We start from the raw sequence: 24,945 nt of genomic DNA on the forward strand, positions 1-24,945 counted from the left end.
CTGGTAAAGAAATGGACAGTTATGGATCTTCCCTACACCTGTCCTGCTTTCCCTACTGTCTTTCCCTCTTTGTGCCCCCTTTTTCACCACTTTCCTATCTCCCCATTTTCTTTTCTTTCAAAGAAATTAGCACGGGGGTTAGCAGGAGTAAGCACTTTTAAGCAGTAGTAAGCGGGTTTGAGCGAGTGTGCGCATGTGTGCGCTTAGCTAAGTATTGCTAAGCATCATGCAAAGCCGCGCAAACCCACTTACAACTGCTTAAAAGTGCCTTAGTCACTCTGTATGTCAGGGCCCTTGTTCTGCTCAGCAGCAAAATAAAACACCTCTGTCAGTCTCGAACTCCAGACCTTGGACACACTAGACTGCAGGAAATACCATTAAGCCACAGCAGATATACAATAACTTGGTGCTGAAATAAATATATCATGCAATACAATGAGTGAATGTAAAGGAAAAATAGGAAGGCCATAACATAAAGCTTGTTCTGTGGATGTTTACCAACAATTGTTGTGGAATTGCATTACATGACTGTATTAAGAGAATCAGCCATTCTAGCAGCAAATAATGTTATAGAGGCACTTTACAACCCCCCACACAGTATCATAGCAGGACAAACACTGGCATATCTGATTAGGGCAGAGGCCATACTTCCTAACTGTGACTTCTTTTCAGGGATGTCCCTGATTGTGAAATATATTTTAGCTGTGTCCCTCTGAATCCCTCTGAAAAGTACTGACTTTAGTCATAAAAATGGACAGACCACCAGCCTTGGTAATCTAACAGGTACACACCAATCCTTTAAGTCCAGTAAGATAACATTTACACAATAATACATAATGCTCTCTGTATGTCTGCACCCCCCCCCCAAATTTTAAATATACGTGTGTGTTTAGGGTCTACCAAGGATGTAGGTAAGCATACTGAGTACTGGAATTGTCCAGTTTTCCTGAGAATCATGTGCTAATGTCAACATTAAAAAGCACAAACCCTGCAGAAGTGAGTACATTAATATGCACAGTATAACAGTTCACAAACAGTTCATGTGCCAAAAGAATACTTCTCAATAACTACTTTGGCATGGCAGTTAATTATATAAGTAGAAAAAAAACTACATACTCACATATATCTTGTGTAAGCATTTGTAGGGGTGAGTTAAACTCTACACTGATAGCTCTGTACTGGAAGTGGCAACAGTCAAGTCTGAGTAGAACATGTACATCACTGTCTACACCTCTAGCTTCAGATATAAGAAGTATACCAACCTTCTAACCTACACAACAGTCTCCACAGCAAACAAGCATGGGCCCCACTCTGGAAATCTGAGAGGGCTATGCCTACATAACTTAGCAATTTATAGCATTGGGTTACTATGACAGTGAGTACTGCAATTACCACACAGCAGGCTGTATGCATTTACCAAATGCTGGGCACCAATTGGTGCAGAGGGCATCACATGCACATGTGCAGATACCTATAAAAGCAGACTGTACTTGCTAACCCCACATGCAATCATTACATTGCACGTGTTATACTGTCTGCAAACCTTGAGATGAGTAAAAAAAAATATTACTTAATAAAACAAAAATTTAATTAAGTAAAACAAAATTACTGAATTACTAAACAAAAACATTAAGTAAAAAAAAAAAAACTTAATTAATAACCAAAAAAATTAAGTAAAAGCAAACTTTACTTAATTAATACCAAAAAAAAATTGTCAAAACATACACAGATGGACCTGAAAGTGACAAACAGGTATGTAACAGATATGCGGTTACTGGCAAGTAGTAGATGTTTTTGAAGAGTACTGTACATACTTTGAAACATGTATATGTGGCAGCAGTAGGTATGTATGCACTGATGCCATGCATAACTACTGCCATGGACAAATTAGTGTGCAGCTGTGTGCAGTGGGACATAACTGTAACATATATAGCTCAGCATTAAATGTCAAACATCTGATCATGTTATCTATGTTCTGTACAGTACTGTGTATAATGGCTGTTTGGGGGAGTAGTGCAAACAGCTATATAAACCTGGATGTGACAGAGTAACACATGCATGATAGTCATATAATGTGTAGCTTAGCATTGACAGCTGCTGTACCAGGCTAGTACAGTAATGTAGCATTATCAGCTATAAATACTCCCTGTAATATTACTGTTATGCACACATGTGACAACTGTTCATGTTGTAGCAAGGCCCAACAGGTCATCCTTGAGGTCTACGGACTTACAACAGTGTGGACTTTGTGTGTGTATGGCACACACATATGAAGAGATATTTATTTGTCAGATATATTAGCATCTTAACATGTGCATAGAGCAAGAGACATACTGCAACTGTTTGTGAAGGGTGGACATATATATGTTGGCGAAGGTTATGTGTGTATTTTTATGTAGGTTGTAGTGTGTGGCAAACAAGACAGCATACAGTGCTGGTAGATGATGTGTTGTTTAAACACTGTGGGTATGATATGTTAGGTTTTTAGTCTTCCAGACAGGGAGTCTTGCTAAAGATACATGGGCTGAGAATACCTTCAAAGCATTCTGCACAAGACTGTGCAATATTAGTACATAACTGTATCCCTCTCAACCTTTGCATAATTGATATTCCCACCATGAATGGTGGACTGTGTATGTGTCTATATGTAAATCTATATGTACACCAATGGATGTTTATATGTACGCTCAAGCTCAATGTTGTAAATGTATTGCCATCCCTTTTGTTAGAAAACCCTGTACCCATGAACTACCATATAGGTGGTAGTCTACTCAACAACAAATGTGTGATAAGAGACCATGGGACACAGGAAGACAGTAATGTCCATTTTGATAATCTCAGTGCCACTCTAGTCATGTAAACTGTGTACGGTCCACATGTCATCAGGAAAGGTGTGTCATCCATGGAAAAAGAGGTCAGTGTTCCACTCTACTCATCAGTCATAAAACCCATCATAGAGTACAATGGCCCTTTTGGTATGTACCTCAGAAGACATCTACAGCAACTGTAGATGTCAGGCACATACCTCACAAAGAGTTTTACCAGACTCAAACAGATGCCCCATGCAGACTGTCTTACAAAACCACAGCTACACTGTGTCTCATACCACCTACCCAGAGGCAACCTCTGCCTAACATACAAAGCTGTGCCAAACCCACATGTGTTGGACATGCTCCATGTAAACAGATCAAACTCCCTACAAGCTACACACTATACTGATCTAAACCTTGTAACGTCAAAAAGCAGAACATGCTGGGGTGGTACATTCTCAATCTCAGACACATACCATACTCTGGAACTAACTACCTATCAATAGCAAAGAAAGGTCCTCATTAGCTGTCATCATGAATAATCATGATGAATGGATGTGAGATAGGAAATACAACCCGGGAATCACCTCTGTGGCTCTGCATGAAAGGGGCACATGAACCTAAATTACATGGGTGTTGAAGGGCAGGGTACCATATGGCTAGGCTTCTATAGGCCCTACGGCTAATAGCCTATTAGCTACCTAGGGACCAATACACACATGCATGTACTTGTTGCATTTATTGCTATGTGAGGTTGACTAAGTGTGATGGTGAATGTGTAGGTGAATGTGTCAACGTTGTGTATATGTGTGATAGCCTAGTGGGAAACTGTTCGTATCATGGTATGTAGTGTTCTAGCTCTGATCCCCGCAAAAGATATGCATGCTATTGCTAGGCAGGAAAAGCAGTATGGCATACAGTGTGATGTAGTCCCATGGTGTTGACTGGAGTGTGCCATTGTAGGCTAAAGCAGTACATGTATGCTTATTGATTGTTAACACTAGTGACTACAAATCCCGTATGAACTGTAGTACTACCTGAAGCTGTAGGCCTACACAGCACAGTATGGGGTATATCCACATTGCTTGGAAACACTGTTTTGTTTGTTACCTGTAGTCCTCACACATTACATACCTCAGGCATAAGGTTTTGTAAGTGCTGACACACAGTACTGTATGGTACAAAGGTGAAGCTCATCTGGGTTGCCATACCTTTGTGTCTTGTAGGTATGTCTGATGTGTGTGTGGGTATGCCTGTAACATGGCCTCTGTCGTATGTGCGTTACAGGATATAAGTGCATATCTAGCAACATGAATAGTGTAGTACAGCAGTATGCCACTTATATTGATGAATGTGCATATGTTACTTAGGGGTTTGCTATCAACAAGTAGTGTGGTGTACTGGTAGTACTGTAACTGTACTTTACAATCATTTCAATGGATGACATATTTCTGTATGCATTAGCTTCATATATACCTCATGTGGCTAGGTGGTGCATTGTGTCACATACAGTGTGCCATGTACTGTTGTATAGTCTTACATACTGGTTTCACTTTGTTGCTGTGCAGAACATGGTTTAATATATAGAACGTGCCAGGCACTGCCAGACAGTTGTGGGCTGAGCACTGATATGTGGCATTAAAAGTGTGTATCTACTGACAGCCAATAGGTTGCTATATATGGCATTTCATTGCTATCTGTACTTTAGAATGTTAAGTGCCACATGACTTGCTCACAATTATTGTTTCATTGTCTTCCAGGGACATGTCTCACCATCGCAACCCTGTGTATTCCCCTGAAGAGGAGGAAATCATTATATCCACCCTAGTACAACATCACACCCTGCTGTTCTCCAGAACTAGCCAGGACCAGCATGAGCGCACTGCACTGTGGCAAGATGCTGTCCATCGGGTTAATGACGTAGGCATGCATAACTGCACTTATGAGCAGGTACGCCATCACTGCAGTGCTTTCATTAGACATGTCCGGCAGCATGCATCTGATGTCAGCAGACAACAGCTTGCCACAGGTGGTGGTGCAGCATTACATCCACCCCTCACCAGAGTGGAAGAGATGCCCCTCAGCGTGGTGGCTCCTGGCCAACCACTACAACAGACATGTGTCATCATGGAGGCCGGTGTCACCCAGCAAGTTGACACGGAGCGTGCAGGTAACATGGCATATCTGTAGACTACTGTTAGCTCGATTGTTAGAACATGCATATGTCAGATGTGTACTGTGTATTTAGAAGATGTGGAGCCTGGTGTTGTGCAATACTGATAATTTGGAACATAATCTGTATGCTTGTGACTGTCAACCATTGTACTACTGTAAAATTGGAAACTCACAGCAGCAATGCCATAGTTTTTGACACTGACAAACTGTCTCATATCCTTGTAGGTCCCTCTGGTGTGACAGCAAGACAGCAGACCCATGCTGGTGAGTATTCTACATTTAACATAGCAAATAACATGTGCATGTCATAGGTGAGTTGTAGGCCATATACACATGTAAAACACCTACACATAATGCATGCTCTGCATGTTTTCTGTGGGACTATGCACATCCCAGTAACATGAGTAGCTTCCTCAAGCACATGCAATACACAGAGCATCCCAAACAATTGTGGTACACAGTAGTGGACATTGTACAGGCAGAGTCAATACACATTCACACAACATACACCACTTTGTCATACACAGTAAGTGTTAATATGATACACATGGCATGTTGAGACACCTGCTGTAAGGTCAGACTCCAGTATCCCATATGTCATCCACACAGCACACATACTATACCTGAGGGGTAGAGGCCTATCATGGGGCGGTGTGACACTCTTCAACACACAACACGTTCATGTTAGGCAATGCTCCCTATTGAACACCTTACATACCTATGTAACAACTGGCTATGAAATGGTTAATGTAGCCACAGTGCAGCAGTTCAGGTACAGCAAGATATTTGCCAGTGTGGCACACATTAGTGGCCTTGCGTGACCACATGATGCTGCCTGATGATGGCTTATGGTACTACACTACATCCAGTTACAGTAACTACAGTACTACACCTAGCATTCATTGCTATACACCTGACAGTTGTGTGCATCCAGCCATGGTATGTATACCTGTGAGTGATGGTGCACAGTGTCCATGTACACATTGTGTTCCAGAGTGAGGACAATCATTGAACAACACACATGCATCAACGACATGTATATTGTTATTGATAAGGATTCTCTACACTTGCTCTGCATGCTGTTGAGCAACACACATCCTGCATGCTGACACGTGTGATAGGACTCTTTGGCTTGTGATACTGTACTCCACCATCGACCACTAATGAGTATGTTCTGGATTGCTGTTGGTCTGTGTGTGAGTGTGTGTGTGTGTGTGTGTGTGTGTGTGTGTGTGTGTGTGTGTGTGTGTGTGTGTGTGTGTGTGTGTGTGTGAGTGTGTGTGTGTGTGTGTGTGTGTGTGTGTGTATCTACTTTACTGAGTAGTGTATTTGTGTTCATGCGTGCATGTGTTCATGTGTTCCTGTGTGCATGTGCGCATGTGTGCATGTGTTCATGTGTGCATGTGTGCATGTGTGCATGTGTGCTAACATCATGTACAGATTGTAAAGTGTGTTTCCTGTCTTCCTCTCACAGGTGATGAGGTTGTGTTGGTTGAGTGCAGCAGGGAACCTGAAGTCACTGCCACAAATAGTGGAAATGATGATACATGTGTTGTGGCACAGGCAGGTTTGACAGGGTCTGTCATTGTTCCGCCAATCGACAGTGCACAGCTTTCCACCCCATCTATGCGCACATTCATACTGCCAATACATCCCTCATCACCAATGGCCTTAGCTGAGAGACAGCATACAGTAGGCATTGACCAGGATAGTTTGGTATCTATGGCACATGCATACCCTCACAGCAGCCATACCCAGATTCCTGGAATGGTACTACATAGGCAGAAGTCCAGTGGTTCTCATGGGAGCACTGCTGGTTGTAATGCCCCTGGCAGACATGCCCCCACAGGTTTTACAACCTCAGATATGTTTGGGGCTGTAATGCAGGCACAGGCATATATGGAACGGTACACCAGACAGGGACTAAGGGTGCAGAGGGCCCATAACACCGCTATCAATGACAGTATCTGTGACCTTGCCGGTGCCATCCGTAATTACACCGAGGTCATTGATAGACATTGGGGGGAGACATTAGATGTCCTCCGCAATGTCATGTCCATGTGCCAGGACAGTGCAGGACTGTTGAGATGTCGATGTGGACATATGCCAGCAACATCATCGGCTGGCAGTCGTCGTGGACGACACACAAGTCACAGCCGCTCCCGTAGTGGCAGTAACAGCCCCAGCAATGTTGCGGCTGGGCTGTCAATACACCATCATAGAAGACCACATGCACGTGGCTCTGGCCAGTCCCAGCAGGGACATGGGTCCAGTCAACATCCCTCTGCCTCTGATGATAGTATCTAGTCTGGGATAGTAGTCAGTACTGTCCTTGGCACCCCTGCCAGGCACAGGTACTGTGTCCATGGCCAGAGATGGTGATCTGTACAGCCTGGCAGGTACAGTCTGTGGCTGTCCCACAACCTCCCGTATATGGCAGCCACATGGTGGAACTGTGTGCATGCAGACACACACTCATAAACCAAACACCTAGGGCTAACACATACACACACACATTACATCAACATTGACCCATGCTGTACTGTTGTCCCTCACCCACACACACACACACACACACACACACACACACACACACACACACACACACACACACACGCCGATTGGATGGGTCAATGTTGGCTCTGGCAAACCAACAACACACCCTGTGCATATGATGAAACTGTGCCACCTCCTGTCATCTGTAACATTGATGCAGGAACAGGCTAACATGGTGCTGATGCACAGGGTGACTTTATAGCAGTGTAGCAATGTTAGCATGTAGTCAACAGTAAAGTGTAATGATATCCCTGTAGGTATATCTGAGCAGGCATGATGCATTAAAGCTACGATTATCAAGGTAGTATTGTTTACACCAGTGTTAATTCCAAAAATGTATTGTCCACCCATGTGCCACTTGGCTGATGTGTGTAGTTCTGGCAGCATGTGTTGGTGAGTGGACAGTACGTGTGTGATGTGTGCAGTACAGATTTGCAGGTGTACATTTGGGAACATGGTGGAGGTGCACTGTCTGCATGTACGTGCATAGTGGACACATGGGAATGGTGACATGCCCTGTATTACACAGTGTTAACACTTCATAGTTTCTATTGGTGGCCAGTATGCATTTTACTACACATATGTTTTAACTTGGGTACACATGTGTGTATGACATGGTTTGACACTATGCTGTGGGTGATACTGTTACTATTTGTCATTGGTTTGCATTCTGGTAGTATACACAACCTCAACAGCCTGACTATAACAAATCGTTAGATGATGTCTTGACAACTGACACACAGATGTAGGAAACTCAGTAGCATTTAGATCCTTCTGGTACTGTATTATACCAATAACCAGTGGTATTGACCGCCACCCATTCCTGTGACCACTCCTGTTTGGCATGTAGCCCTCTTGGGTACAAGCAAACACACTAGGGATATGTCCATCCACATCTGGAAATGCATACAGTGGCCTACAATGCATTCTCCGGATGAGACACTTATCCTCCACAAGGGTTTCATACAGACAGATGCCTGTTGTCCAACCCATGCTGTAAAGCTGTAAGCCAACTATAGCATAGTCATCCACATTTACTAAACAAAGTATCCTGACAGTACCACATAGGTAGTAGCTCCCAACAATAGAACTGGTACCCATGTGTACATACAGCCAAGTGTTATGTCATCTGTCATTTGGTATTCACATTTCCAAAGGTATTCTGAAGTCCCTCGGTGTATCACATAAGCAATAAGGGGTCTGTATGCATATCCACAAAGTTGTACACCTTTAATGAATGTCCATTATTGACGGACTTTGTTGTGTTTGAACATGTCTGAAATATACCCCAGGCATCAACCCTCACTCACACTATTCTATAGAAACTGTCATGGGTGTGTGTGACACAGATGACCTAGGCCAAAGATCACTACAGTGGCTGGCCTTGTCACAAATATACATATGTGACCTAAGGTCTGAGAAGCAGCAGCACAATCTGTCAAAGGTAACAGATGTATTCATGTGGAAAGCAGGCTTCACACCTATGAACTAATTGAGGTCACATGTACATATATGTATTTGCCACACAGATACCTGAAGTGTGCAATGCACATACTGTTGTTTTACTGATATGTCATACAGTAGTAAAAGCAAAACCCACAATACATTGACCAACAGTGTCACACACACACTCAACAATTGCAGGATTCAAACCCCTACATAACTACGTTATGATACTAGAGAAATACACATTAACACAACGTGCTATATACTTTATTGGGCGCTTTCATTTCCACTGCTATATTTGTGGGATGCTGACATCATCAGTCTTGCCAGAGAGGTATATACCTCTTTTAAAGTGTTTTCCTTGTCTCCAAAAAGGGCACTCCTCTCAAAGGAAATCACACACACACACACACACACACACACACACACACACACACACACACACACACACACCAATTGCAGGATTCAAACCCCTACCTATGTTATGATACTAGAGAGATACACATTAACACGACGCACTACATTCTTTACTGGGAGCTTTCATTTCCACTGCTATATTTGTGGGATGCTGACATCATCAGACTTGCCAAAGAGGTATATACCTATTTTAAGGTGTTTTCCTAGTCTCCAAAAAGGGCACTCCTCTCAAAGGAAATCACACACAAACATATGCCCCTCCACACAACAATTGCAGGATTCAAACCTCTACCTAGCTATGTTATGATACTAGAGAAATACGCATTAACACAATGCGCTATATACTTTACTGGGGGCTTTTATTTCTCCAGCTATATTTGTAGGATGCTGACATCATCAGACTAGACATGGTAATGTGTGTGCACTTTGTTTTATGCAATCCCAGGACTGAGCCATGGGGGACAGCAGGTGTTATCAGCTTAAACAGGACTCCAGAATTCTTAGCTTGTGTGATCTATCTGTGGCCCAGTTGCCAATCCATCATATGACAATACATATTTATGCACAGGTTGTTGATTTTGTGGATAGGACGTGTGTCTGGGATGTTGGAAAAGGGCTATTCAAAGTCTATGTGGGACGTGAGTAGCTCATTTCAGTGATGTATAACCTGGGTGGCTGCCTTGCAAACAGTCTAGCACATTTGGGAACCATGATCTGCCCATGACCAAACCAAAGTTGGTAGGGTTGTGTGTTTGTAGGCTTCCAATAGCTCTGTTTATGACTTCAATCAGATGGACTCCATGGCCTTGCAGATCAGACTTCATAGGCTTATAAGACTATAGTTCCCATGGTCTGTTGTGCACCAAAACTTGTGGAGTGTGCTATATGTTGCTGTAACCCATTCAACAGTTTCATATCCAGTAGAGAGGGTGAGGCTCAACAGACTGTTCAGGTGCAGGTCTGTTTGTTCTGCAGTTCACTTATGACACATATTGAAACAATGTAATCCATTGATGCCATGTTTTCAGCTTTGGAAGGAGCTGTTTACCCATTCTACATGTGATATCTCCTGGTATGATGATATGACCTTTTGTCAGTGGGAGGTGGGTATGTATGTATGGGCCTGTCTGACAGGATGTTGGCATTGTCAGTCATTTACAGTTGGCCCTGACTCAGGACATATATGAGTGCACATTGCTATTTATGACATAGCTGAAGGAAGTGTCATGGTTCTGTCTGGACTCCTTCGCAGATAACCTGGATTGGATAATGTTTGTAGTGCATATTGTTTATTGATGATACTGATTGCAGGTTTTTTATCTTCTTTGCTTTCCCACTTTCTATGAACAACCTAAGTATCCGTAGTACATATTTGATTTTGACAGGGTTCAAATATATTATATATGTGTCTGTTGTCATATAACTGTGTGCACAAGGCAGGATTGGTGAATAGTGAGAGGTTCCTGGGTTAACACATGCAACTGCCAGATATGTATGGCCCACTGCTGTACTCAGACATGGCCTAAGTGTGTGAGCATGCCCAGTTTGGCCTTTCAGTATTTTGTTGCCTGACATTTGCCTCATTTATTCAAGTGTGTGAGCATGCCCAGTGTGACCTTTCAGTATTTTGCTGTCTGAAGTCCACTACATTTGTTGACGTGTGTGAACACGCCCAATATTAACATTTATACTATATGTGTGTTGAAAATCAAGTTGTATTTTTACTGCAGGGCTCACATTTGTGTCATAACTTGACAGGGATTATGCTGTGCTTGCATGGTTTCCATGAGACACTTTGCATAGACTTATCAACATTTCTTCATACAGGCTGACCAGTGAAATACTGTCATGGTTTAGTGGGTCAGTACTGCGACTTTAGTGCACAGTATCCTGGGTTTGAGGACTGTCACTGCTTTAAATTTTCATACTGGGCAGACCAGACTGCTTAAGGAACAGTAACGCAAATGTGAGCATGTTTACCTGCTTTTGCTCAACTATGCCCAACTTTGACTGAACTTGGCCAACATTGCTCAACGTTAACCAACATTGCTGAACGTTGCCCAATATTGCTCAACATTGCCCAATGTTGTGCTAGTTAGTGTGTGCAATTTTGTTTACATATACTAAATAGTGGTAAAAGTTGTTTAGCACTGCTTTATATTGCTTAAAACATGGCAATCATGCCTCAGGTGGTGCTCAGCGCTGCCTATGTAGGATGCACATAGTACACTCCCTATACATGTTTGACAACAGGTAGTGTCAAGTTAGGCATCCCTTTTACTATATGTGTGAGTCAAAGAGAGGTATCATTTCCAGGGTTCCTACTGAGCCAGTGTATGTGCTATGTGTTGCCTCTTTGCCAAGGCCATAGCATACTGGGCATGCCTCCTTCGGCCTACTGGGGCAGGCTCAGGTTGTTCCTCCTCTGAGTCACGCTCTGCCTGTGATGGCCTTGGTAATGTTGGGGGGCTGTTTGGCCCGGCCCTATGCTGCTCCTGCTGCAGCTGTTTTCGCAGGATCATATTATGTAGCATAGCACATACCATGACAATTTGGGTACATGTAGTTGGTGAGTACTACAAGGCTCCACCAGATGTGTCCAGGCACCGGAACCATGACTTGAGCAGCCCAAACACACACTCAATTACATTTCGTGTTTGTACGTGTGCCTCATTGTGGCATTCCTGTTCAGGTGTGTGTGCATTTCTGATGGGTGTCATCAGCCACGGCTCCAGTGCATATCCAGCATCCCCCACTAGGTGACCATGAGGGATGTCCCCATTGGCAAATGTCTGGTACAGCTGTGTCAGATGACAGATATGGGAATCAAGGTAGCTTCCAGGGCAGCCAGCACACACATTCAGTATTATGCCCTGGGCATCACACATGACTTGGCATTTGATGGAGGGGAAGCCCTTGTGGTTAAAGTAGGCCCTACCATACTCACCAGCTGGTGCTTTGATGCATATGTGCATGCAGTCTATTGCACCCACTACCTCAGGGTATTCCGCTATTTGCTGGAAAAGATGCATATTGCTAGCCAATACCTCATGGGAATTGGGGAAATATACATGATCACGGACATGTGCTGACATGGCATTCATGAACTGGTGCAGTACCCTGGATGCTGATGCCTGTGAAATCCCCATCATATCACCAGTTGGTCTCTGGAAGGTACCTGTTGCTAGTATTCTTAGGCCAACACATACCTTGGTTTCCACTGGGATGGGTTCCCCTCTGTTGGTTCTGTGTGTGAGGCATGGCCTGCACAGCTCAACAATTTGCTGCATGAGGTCTCTGTCCACTCTATAGTGCTCCACTATCTCCAGCTCATGAAGCCCCTGGTAGGTTACCCTGGGCCTGTACACTCTTCTCCGTCTCCTCACTGTGGGTTGCTCAGCAACATTCGCATTGTCACTTCCCTCAGCATGTTGCATATGTCACCTTATAACAACAATGGCAGCCCCTGACATTTCTTTGTCTCAGTAAAGCTTTTTAAGTTTTCACTTCCCTTAGTTTACTGCAGTGTTGCAGTGTCTCTGAGGAAAACATGGTGGAAAGTTGTTTGCAGAGTTTTAAGTGCTGGGCTGGGCTAGTGCACTGCCTGTGTAACTTCCTGATTCAGATTGTGTTCACCTGCTAGCTCTGCTAGTTCTCTTTGGTTAACTTCCTACTATTTGTTGTGCTTCATTTTCCCTTTCTGTTTCCACAGGGGGCAGTGCCACGCAAACAAGCGCACACCAGCTCACACGTGCACACACATACTTACACAGCCTAACACTTGCTGACTCCTGCTTGTACGCACACACACAGGCACAAATGCGTTACACATATTTCAACAACTTTACACATACTTACTCCAGCTTAAACACGTGCACACAGGTGCACACAGGCGCACATGCATGTACATAGTCTTACTCGGATTCACACGCGCACACCCACACGCAAACATGTTACAGGCACTTCAACAAGAAACTTTAGTGTTATCCAGGGCATACACCTTCAATTTCTTGGCTTTAGCGAGGATACCTGTTGACACACCTCTTCCAGTGATGAGTAACTGACAGCGAACACATGCCACTCTGCTCCAATGAGCTTAAATTCTTTCATACATACCCCCCCCTCATGATGTCACCTATATTCTACTCTGATACTCCCCTTATCCTACTCTTAAACTCCACAGACTTTGCTCATTTGCCATGTAAAATTGGGATTCACTATCCTTACCCTCATTTGTATAGGATTGCCTACTAATGTTTGGTTACATCTTTTAGACTGAGCTTCCCCCCTTAGCAACCTTTACTCAGTAGCCATGTTGTCTTCAGCCTGCCATTCACTTGCGTGGCAGTTGAATATTTTGAATAAAATCCCTATTTGTGGCTTTTATTTATTTATACTTTGGTAACCAGGAAAGTAAACTGGTCGCAGGACCCTATTCCGCCACAACTCGAACTACATTGGCCAAGATAACAACCATTAATAAATGCACATATATACGTCTGTGTGTGTGTGTGTGTGTGTGTGTGTGTGTGTGTGTGTGTATATATATATATATATATATATATATATATAAAAGTATATGTGTACAAAAATATATGAGTGTGTGTGCATGTGTGTGTATAATAGAGAACTAGATTATATGCCTGTGTGTGAACTTTATGTCCTTTAAAGAAAAACAAATCCAAATGGAAATTTTGTGTAACTGTTCATGTGTGTCTGCACATAAACACACACACAAGGATATATATATATATATATATATATATATATATATATGTGTGTGTGTGTGTGTGTGTGTGTGTGTGTGTGTGTGTGTGGTGTGTGTGCGTGTGAGCATATAAAATGTATGTAGCATATATAATACTATATGTGGGATGTAGTACTGTGTTTAAATGCACATGTCAGGCTGTCTGTCTGCCTGCCTGTGTGTATGCATTTAAAAAAGCTAAGTACTTCTGATTTCCTTTTCTTAATATTTTTAATGGAAGAACACATAGTAAACATACATTAATGTAAATTCAGCTGTATGTTACAGTTGCCATCAAAGGTCACATTTCCTTTGTTGACTACAAAATGCTCATGCACTCTAACAATGTAACAATGTAAGGACTGACTCAAAGTCAGTGGGAATCTCTTACCATGGATCTGTGTGCACCAGATATGCATCCCCTCTGGGGGGATGGCACAAAAAAGCATAACAGACCTTTTTATGAACATTATCAGTGCACCTAGTTGATAGGGTTGTCACTTGTCTCTCTTTCTGCAGTTGTCTTATGTGTGTGTGTGTGTGGGGGGGGGGGCTTGAAAATGGCAAATGTGTTGATACTTTCCAAGAAACAATATTTTCTGATTTTTCTCTAAATGTGTGTTTAATTTTTAGTATGGCTGCAATACTGATACTGTCATTAATGCCAGGAAAAATGGTGGCATCCAATCTCAATTGCCACCTTAATTTGCATATTCACATTTTAGATTAATACACACAACATTAGTGTACATAGCATTTATTTATTTGGACAAGTTGGTAACAATTTTTTGATACTGTTCAGTATTTTATTGTCAGAATGAGACAGTGTTTTGAATTTTAACATGTATTTTATATGCTTAACAAATAAGTGGGGTTGGTGCAATACTATGGAATTGTAACTGAAACTTAAAGGAATTTTAGTTTATTAATTAGTTTTAATTGTCTAATTGATTTATAGGGAAGGGTATAAAAAGGTTGAGTTAGTAAGGATTATTGTTCTGAGGAAGTCCAATAGCAATTGGGTGAAAGAACTTAACCTGTGGATTGTGAATTGTGAATAAAGAAGTGTGCAACAGCCTTGGTGTCCTGGGTGCCATCATATTTGCTAGTGCAGTTTGTCTCTTTGGTACCTCCTTAAAAAAATGTAGGTCGGCTTTCCCTACCTTTGATTTCAATGCAAGGAAATAAAAGTTTAAAAAAACACAAGCAAGTTACTGATACCTGCACAATCCTGGAACCATAATGTAGGGAGAAATGAAACCTAAGGATTGAGTTAAACTGTAGGAGAGGGTGGAGTTTTCCTTTAAATACAGAGAAGGAAAACAAACTGCTATAATTTGTAAGATGCTAATCTGTCTAAATAAGCAGTTTTTGTGAGACAGAGGTTTTGTTAACAAAAAATATGAATTAGTAAGAATGTCCAGTTTACAATGATGAGAAAGGCAGGGACTATCAAGAGAATAAGATACAAGAATAGAATGTATGGATATCGTATGAGTTAATAAACTACACAAGCTGTAGTTTAGTTAACTGAGAACAAAAGAGACAAAAGGAAATAGAGAGAGAGAAAGGAAAATGGGGTTGTTATATAACATAAGATGCTGAAGAACAGCAGAGCTGGATAAGGTTTTGTTATAATGATAAAACTGTCTGGACATTCATGCCTTACCTGACTTTTCAGATTATGGTTACTAGTAATCTGACTAGAAAGCTGCCTTATGTGAAAATAGCTATTCTCATAGAGAATAAAGTACAGGTGTGAAAACATAGGTCCAGTAATCTTAGCAGAGTATATTCATCAAATCATCCATTACTGGAAGGAAAATAGATATACCCCGGGATTCATGAAGCTCAACGCAAGGACAGAGGTAGGCTTGTGCCAACAGTGTGGTGTGAAGATGGCGCAGTAGCACCAAATGCATATTGATGAAGGCGCGCTGCCGCCACGTGCACAGGAAAGGAGTGCGAGTGCATAGGGCGTGTCGAAGTGCCGCACGGAGGCGTGGAAATGGCAGCTGCCGACGTGCAACCTAAAATGCTTGCATATAACAAGTTGCAAGATAGTAATCACATCTGTCAGTGTCCCTGGATACTGAAACGTATGCAAAGCATGCAAGAAAGTTCCTGCGAACACAAAGTGAAGAAGCAAAGACAAATGCACGGCAGGGAATAACGAGTCCCTATCCCGCGAACAAATGACATGGAAGACCGTGTGGCCATGTAGATAGCTATACCAAGTGGAAGTGAAATGCATCATATGTTAGCGAGCCGCCAGTAGGTATGTCCAGCCCAATGGTGAGGGTCACCAGCTGACCCATAATGTGAGGGAGGGTACACAGTTGGGCAGATGTGTCCATAACAAAATACACAATAAATGTAGATATCTAGCGATCCTATGTCCGAATCATATCCCACAAGGTATGTAATAGTCACATACAAAAGGTATGTCCGTAGTTCACATACCAAATGTGATAGGAAATAGAATAAGCATGTAAATGAAACAGAAGGGGCATTAAAACAGCTACAACAATAAGGAAACATGTAGGCCGAAAGGAACAGTATTATCCGTACCATCGACAGTGGGGATGTGTTGTCTAGTACAGTCGGATATGTGTACGGAATATATCCCATCCTGGACATAGGAAAAGGTGGCATCCTACCAATGAGTAGAACAGGCTGCCAAAATCTGGAAATCAGAGGTACAAGCCGAATTTGTCAGAGATGTGTCACAGTTGAATGGGTAGTACCTGGCTATACCAACCATGTAATGAAAGTTAAGTATGGGCGTCTACCTATGTGCGTGAGGCATAGCATGTGGAAAGCAAACATGGCAGGGTAGTCCACACAACCATAAAGGTACCTGACACATGTAGGGAATTCAATGTGTTACTCTGGCCATGTCATGGGCCAACAACCAAAGCAGTGATTTATGGGGTGTGAGGAATCTGTGTGTTTGGGGGGATGGGTAATGGTACAATCCTCTAAGGCGATACTGTGTCATATGCAGAATAGGTGAACTGGAGGTGTATGAGGGAGCAGCGGGTGAAGCTGAAAGAAACACAAACACATGTATAAACAGCTGCAATACAACCAGACAGGCCATACTGTAGAACACAATCCCACAAACATATGAATATTGAAATGTGCGATACAAATCGATAGACATGTCACTGGCACATACCCACAGATTGGTCCTGATGGAAATGGCCATAACAAATGCAACAAACTTGGATGCATAATGGACTACCCAGCATCCCCTCCACATCACACAACCTGCTCCTGTACCTGAACGTCCACCAAATCCAGCCATACTTGGCCTACTGGTTTGGTGCAGCCACAGCTACACATAGTGACCACTACGCATATGTGGTAGGTAGTGTCACCCTAGGCAGTTGCAGGATTGCACACTATGTATCCCTGGCATGTAGTCCAGGCCAGCTTCGAGAGAAAAATTGCACAGGACACCAAAGACAATCATAAGGCTTTTTTCAGTTATGTTAGAAACCTGGGATGCAACTCCCAGACTTGTTCTGAGTTGATTCTAAATGACAAAAAATACACTGAACCCAGAGACATCGCCAATATCCTGGCAGACAGGTTCAGTGCAAACTTCTCCACCCCCCCCCCCAAAAGAGTAAGTATCTATCCCGGCAGAGAGCTGCCTCCCAAACATCTCAGATGCTCAGGTGAAGGCTGCCCTCGCCAAAGCAAAAAACACTGCTTCCATGGGACCAGATGGCATCCCAGGTTGCGTCCTACATGAACTCCAAGAGGAACTAATCCCTCAAATAAAACAGCTATACAATCTCAGCCTCACTACAGGATATGTGCCCACAGAATGGCGTACAGCAACAGTGGTCCCACTCCACAAAGGTGGAGCCTCTACGGACCCTGGAAACTATCGCCCCATAAGCCTGACTAGCTTAGTCTGCAAGGCTATGGAGAGGATCATCATGGAGCTCATAAACAAAGACATTGGGGACCTACAGACACTAGATCCTACCCAGTTTGGCTTTGTCAAGGGCAGATCCTGCCTTTTGAACCTGGTTGACTTCTTTGAAACAGTCACCAAAGCCATAGATGAAGGGAAGGTAGTCCACACAGCCTTTCTGGACCTTGCAAAGGCATTTGACACAATACCCCACTCGGGCATCATAGATAAGCTATCCAGCTTAAATATAAACCCCTATGTCACAAGATGGGTCGCAAACTGGCTCAAAGACAGAACCCAAAGAGTGAGAGTTGCTAGAGCCATGTCAGACTCGAAACCGGTCACAAGTGGTGTCCCACAGGGTTCTGTCCTGGGACCACTCTTGTTCGATATATACTTTTCTGAGGTACAGACAAACGTGGGAGGACTATGGCTCACCAAGTTCGCAGATGACTGCAAACTGGGTGCCATAATCAACTCTCCAGCTGACACAAACATCCTTCAAAAAGGTCTCACAAAGACAGATAACTGGTGCCAGCACCATGGTTTAAAGCTAAATGTCAAAAAATGTATAGTCATACCCTTTGGCAAAAACAATGTGCCCACAAATTAACACATAGGCGGAAACCCATTAAGTACAGAGAAAGTTATTAGGGACCTGGGGACCCAAGTTGATAGCAATCTCTCCTTTGAAAATCACATTGCCAAAGTAGTTAGAAAGACCTTCTACATAGCCCACCTCATCACGAAGGGTTTCACATCTAGATAAAGATAGGTAATCGTGCCCCTTTATTCATCCCTCATCAGGACCATCATAGAATACAATGCCTCTTTTGGGATGTACCTTACCCGACACCTGCAGCAATTAGAAAGACCCCAAAAGTATCTCACCAAGAGGATCAAGGGTCTCAAACAGATGCCATATGCTGATCGGTTAAAAAAACTCCAGCTCTACTCAGTTGCATACCACCTACTTCGAGGCGATCTATGCCTGACATACAAAGCTATTTCAAATCCAAAATTAATGGACATGCTCCACCACAGTAAATCTAAATCCCTTAGAGCCACACGCTCGAGGGACTTGAACCTCAGCACAGAAATAAATAGAACTTACTGGAGGGACAGGTTCATAACCCAGAGGCTCCCTTCGCTCTGGAATAGAATTCCAGTTCATGTGAGGGAGAGCACCTCACTGAATCTCTTCAAGAAGAATCTCGACAAGTGGATGGGGGATCGTAGGTTTGTCCCAGGGATTACTCCCGTGTCACTATTAGACAGAGGCACAGTAAACTAAACCTTAAAAAGGGCACAGTATACTCAAATCAAGGGGTGGCGTAAGCCATACAGAATCGGGCTAGGCTTATAATTGCCCCAGGGCAGATAGCCTAGTATGAACCTATGAACCTATGAACCTATGTAAAACCCCCAGCACATTTTCATATAGCCAAAAAGATGTTCGTTATTTCCTTGTGGATTGGTCCAATTTTTGGATATCCCTCATGGGATATGTAACCTGTGTAAACATTAGAATGGAAGACACGAAGTCCAGTAGATATCTGGACACAAGTTGGAATGTGCATTAGAGGTGCACGACACTGTCCAGCCCTAAGTGGTCATGCATAACCTACCACCCAGGATCAAACACCTGCCCGTGATGCACATGTCCCGACAAAAAAAAGCAGGAGAATATATTTCACACATTCGCATAGTGGCACATGGTATAAAGGTGATGAAGGTACTGATGTAAACAGGATACCCCTGATCCACTGTGTGAAGGACAAGTAATGTGTGTGTAGGTGTGACCTAACCAAAAATAGTACAATGCCAAATGTTATGTGACCGTAGGGAATAACTATGCACCATACTGCATGTAACAGTTGCCTAAAGCGGTCATGTCAGGATAGAATAAATGTAAGTCGTACAAGAAACAGGCAGACAACAAAAGTGCCAAAGGTAGAAGGCTTACAGCTAGGAAACAAATGACTGTTCTAAACCTGCAGTGACCGTGGCTATGTGTCGGCCCAAATAATCTGGTGTCCGCAATAGGGTTGTTATCTGTCCCGCTTTGTGAGGGATAGTACATCGTTGGACAGTTGTGTCCTGACAAAAGACATTTCAAATGGCAAATGTCCTGGGATTGTAGGACATAATTATGTTCCATATGTTATGTAAAAGTAGCAGAAAGTAATTATTGCAGTATCTACAATACCTAAATGTTACAAAAATCAGAATAAGCAAATAAACCGCTACAACAATAGGCTTTTATGTGGGAAAATAAGTAAAGTTCTATCCATTGTACTGACTGTGGGTATGTGTCGGCATGTAAAACCAGGTGTGTTCTGAAAATGTTCCATCTTGGCCATGTGAAAAGGTGGTGACCCTAGTCCCGGAATACAGCACAACCCGTACATATGACAATGTCAATGATACCAACGGTCAGAGCATTCGCACAATAACTGGCCAGACCCTTAAACTCACAAAGCCAGTGCCCTTTGGGGGAAAGGTGTTGAATAAGAATGAATACTCACAACAATGGAGAGTACAGATGCATTTAACTGCAGACAATTAGTAGTTTTCCGAATCTGTCAACAGGTTCCAAGGTAATAGTACTAATATGGTAGAAGTGTCCGTGATTGTCCCTGAGTTGTCATATCCTTGTCCCTGTAGACACAAGTCCAAGTATCAGAGAGATCCGTACACAGAAGTACACCAACCAACTGTCCCAGCTGTTGACTAGACTATTGCATACCTGCAGTGAATTTATAACAGATGTCCGGAGTAATATTCATTGTATGTATAAATGAATGAAATAGTCAAATGGGAAGGGAACCCCCCCCCAATCCCCATTATGTAGCTGAACCACTCCCCACCCTACATTATGTAGCGCTGACCCAATAATGTGGTCAGAGGTGCCCAAACACAAGCATTTGTAAAAACAGGTAGACTGTGAAAGTCTGGACTAACTCTGGCCATGTGCTACATCTGATCTTTGAACAGCACCAGGGCAGTGCTAGTCACCAGTCTGCCCAGCCTAAACCCAGACCAGCACATGAAAAACCTGACAATCCAACACGCGTATTTGTGAGGACTATAAGCGTAGGGGTTATGAATATCCTTGGAGTGAGTAGACTCGCAGCACAGATCCAGAGCAGTAGAAATCAGGGAATGTCCAAATTGTAGTACTGCGGTTTTCCCAGCAGGTGAATGGATACCTGCTGTGTAAGGGAAGTGGTGAGGCATATGTCAGAGTAACTATGAACCATGGGTATACATATAAATGGGCCTGAACACCAATAGTGTAGCGGTTACAGCATCCACCCAACATAAAGACATTCCCGGTGCAAGTACAACTATAGCACATATTAATTGTATAATGAATGCCTCTGTGCTGTAAAGCCAACAGTTATACACATAAAGGTGACCGTGTTCACATGGGTCTGTTAACTGGATTCCATCAAAGTGGTACTGTCATAAGGAATAAGGCACATGTAATCCTAAAGACGTGCCTGTAAACATCTGTAAGTCAGAATACGTAGATACAAGTAGGCCTGCGCGGGTGTACGCAGCTATTAGCATAGCAAATGTATGTTGTCCTCTACAGCTGTAACTGTTTTATATATATATATATATATATATATATATATATATATATATATATATATATATATATAGACATATATATATATATATATATATATATATATATATATATATATATATATATATATATATACTGATATAGATGTGTGTATAGAGAAATATCCACAGACATAACAGAAATATGCAATTATATAGCTACACACACACACATATATATATATATATATATATATATATATATATAAATATATATATATATATATATATATATATATATATATATATATATATATACATATATATATATACTTATATATAGAGAGAGAGATATGTTAGGAATGCTGAAAGACGAAAGCAAACCTAAAGGGTTGTGAAGGGAATCCAGAGCAAGTTAGGAATTATGAAGTGCTCGCAGTGTATGTCACATAAAGCTGCACAAGTATGGGTAGAGCACCGCTCTCCACACCAGAGGCAGGGCTATACCAGTGGCCATAACATCGTTGAAGTGCTACATCAACATTATAAATAGACGGAATGTAGGACATCTTGCGACCACCTACAGTTGTAACACGCAAATTGTTCGTAATGCATAACACCAAGAAAGGCACGAATGTGCAAACATTAATGGATGGTGAGCCTGTGAATACACGAGGCGGTACAAAATGTGTGTAGGGCCCCAATGCTCATGAGAGGGCAATGTGTAAAGGTGTGTCATGGCTGCAATATCAGGTGAGTAATGTCTGTTATGCGGGAAAACTCAACACGGGTGTGCAGAAGAAACCATGGATATGCGAGTATGGACACAGGAGTGATAGGGTATGTTGCGCCGGGTGCAATGGAGCGGCCCGTGGAGTTCAGCTAGTAGGGTTGCCACTGTTTCAAAGGCTCAAAGTGGGACATTTTCTGTAGAAATGTCATATTTGCAGGACAAAACATATCCATGACCAGTACAAATGATAGAACTTCACCTATCTGCCAAAATAAAAGCTTATTCGTGTAGCATTTGAGTTGCTTATGCTATTTCAAATAACATGTAGGTGTTTCAAAGAAAAAATAACTGTTTTATGAAACTAGGAAAGAAAACGTAGGAAATATTTTCGTACAATAATCTCAGGACACCTGCCATTTTGTCAATTTTTCACAGGACAACTGCCCAAAGTGGGACTGCACCTCACAAAATGGATCAGGTGGTAACCCTAGCTAGTACGTAGTTGCGATTCCCAGATAGAGCGTCGTTTACATGGAGACATGTGTGAATGGGCGTATCGTTGTTGGACGTTGTGCGTCAGGTCTGGCAGCACGGCATGTAAAACCTATACGCCACCCATAAGCGGAAAGGAGTTCTGCTGTGTCAACCCGAAACAGGGAAAAGCAGAAAGATACAACTACATGAAGATAACAATTTGTCGACGTACAGTCACAGTAACACATACACACATCCTATCAACAGTAATAATATGAATGTGCACAGAAACAAACACAGTAGCAGGAATAATAGGCTGCGCATACGTGGAATAGGTCGAAAGACACTATCAGAACCCAGCTAGCAGCGGCACCCCAGACATGAAAAACCTGCGACATCTGTCCGCTGCATAACGTGCAATATACTGAGCACAAGTTCACCGGAGTGAAGTGCCGGTGTCAGAATGACTAAGGCAATAGTATGCTTTTGAAGCAGGGATAAAACCAATACGCATGTGTAGGTGTCCATGTCAGGGAAATGTATAGGTTAACGGACACACATCTATAGATAAAAACGTATATATACACATAGCTATAATAATTTACATAGACATTTATATCCATATGGACATATATATAAATATATTATATATGCACACACACACACACAAGGATATACTACGGATATAGATAGATATATATATATACACAAACAACAGGTAGTGATATATACGCATACACACAAAACAAACTATATGTCAGTGTAGATATACACATTCACAGAAATAGGTTACTTCGCAGCAATTAGGGGTAACATATTCACAGCCCGGGCATTTGTGACTGGGAGGTCCAATAAAGAAATGTTGTACCCCCCACATTGCCCAGCTGGGCCGGACAGACATACAGACAGGCAATAAAGATCAATACACTGCCGCTGTCCAAAACACCGGTAGGAAAGGACCAGTGGGAGAGTTCTGCAAGGTCTACACTTTAAACATGGATAACGGCGTCCCTTGCGGGACCCCAAAAAGTAAGGTATAAAAGAATCTGCTGACACTAATACGAGCAGGATGTAGGTGTACATGGAACAGTAGGTTGTGCCAGTGTGATAATACATGGATTGACGAAACGTACGACATGTGACCTGAGATGGGGAGAGTGGGCAATGTGTAGGGGTGTGCTCATACCCCAGCTGCGCTTGCTGTAAGTATTTGTCATGACTGCTGTAGAGGGGTGCCAGGTAAGTTGACCATGGGTATGCATTAATGGGCTAAAGTGTGCAGGTTCTGGTTGGCAGAGATGTAGTAGGCCCACCCAGTGGAAGTCATTAATATTCCTATGTGGGCATAGCATACACCTACACCTCCCAAACCTGAAGAGCACATCTACCAGATAGTGTGTAAACCATCAGGGAATACAGAGAGACCTACACAGTGCCCTGTACCCGAGTAGCATGGACGTCCATAGTTATGTATCAGAATGTACCAAAGTCCAAAGAAACACTGCCAGAACTACTGATATTAGGTGAACAGGTGGCGGAATACAGGTAATGACAGATGACAACATGTATGACTCATAAGCAGCATGTATCTCGACAAACGTGAATGAATACATATGTTCTGTGACTGTGAGTGTGTCTGGTTAATAGAACCAATTGTCTAAATGTGTCCCGCAGGGTGTTATGCATTGTTCCTGATATGGTGTTCAGTCACACCCATTGGTATGTGAGTTCTGCTACTGACGGAAACCGCATAAGTTGCTGACCACTTCAGGTAGATGATAGCATAATAGAAGAGGTTAAACACCCATACGCCTCTGAGGGACACACCCGTCTGGGCACATGTGTCCTGATAAATGACAGTTATGGCACATGGCCTGTGCATACCTCTCAACTGTCCCTGAATTTCACGGACGTCCCTGATGTCGACCCAAATTTCAACTCTGTCCCTCATAATCCTTCCTAAAACTAGTGACTTTTGGAGGAAAGGTGGTGAATTACACTTCATGACAACTGACAATAATTAAGAGTTACAATTTTACTTCAGAAAATGTGTGTTAATTCATATGCACTGATTCTGTCA

The sequence above is a fragment of the Protopterus annectens genome, chromosome 4.part1 (genome assembly GCF_019279795.1).
Source record: "Protopterus annectens isolate FY-2018-M chromosome 4.part1, PAN1.0, whole genome shotgun sequence".
In the NCBI taxonomy this organism is placed as follows: domain Eukaryota; kingdom Metazoa; phylum Chordata; order Ceratodontiformes; family Protopteridae; genus Protopterus; species Protopterus annectens.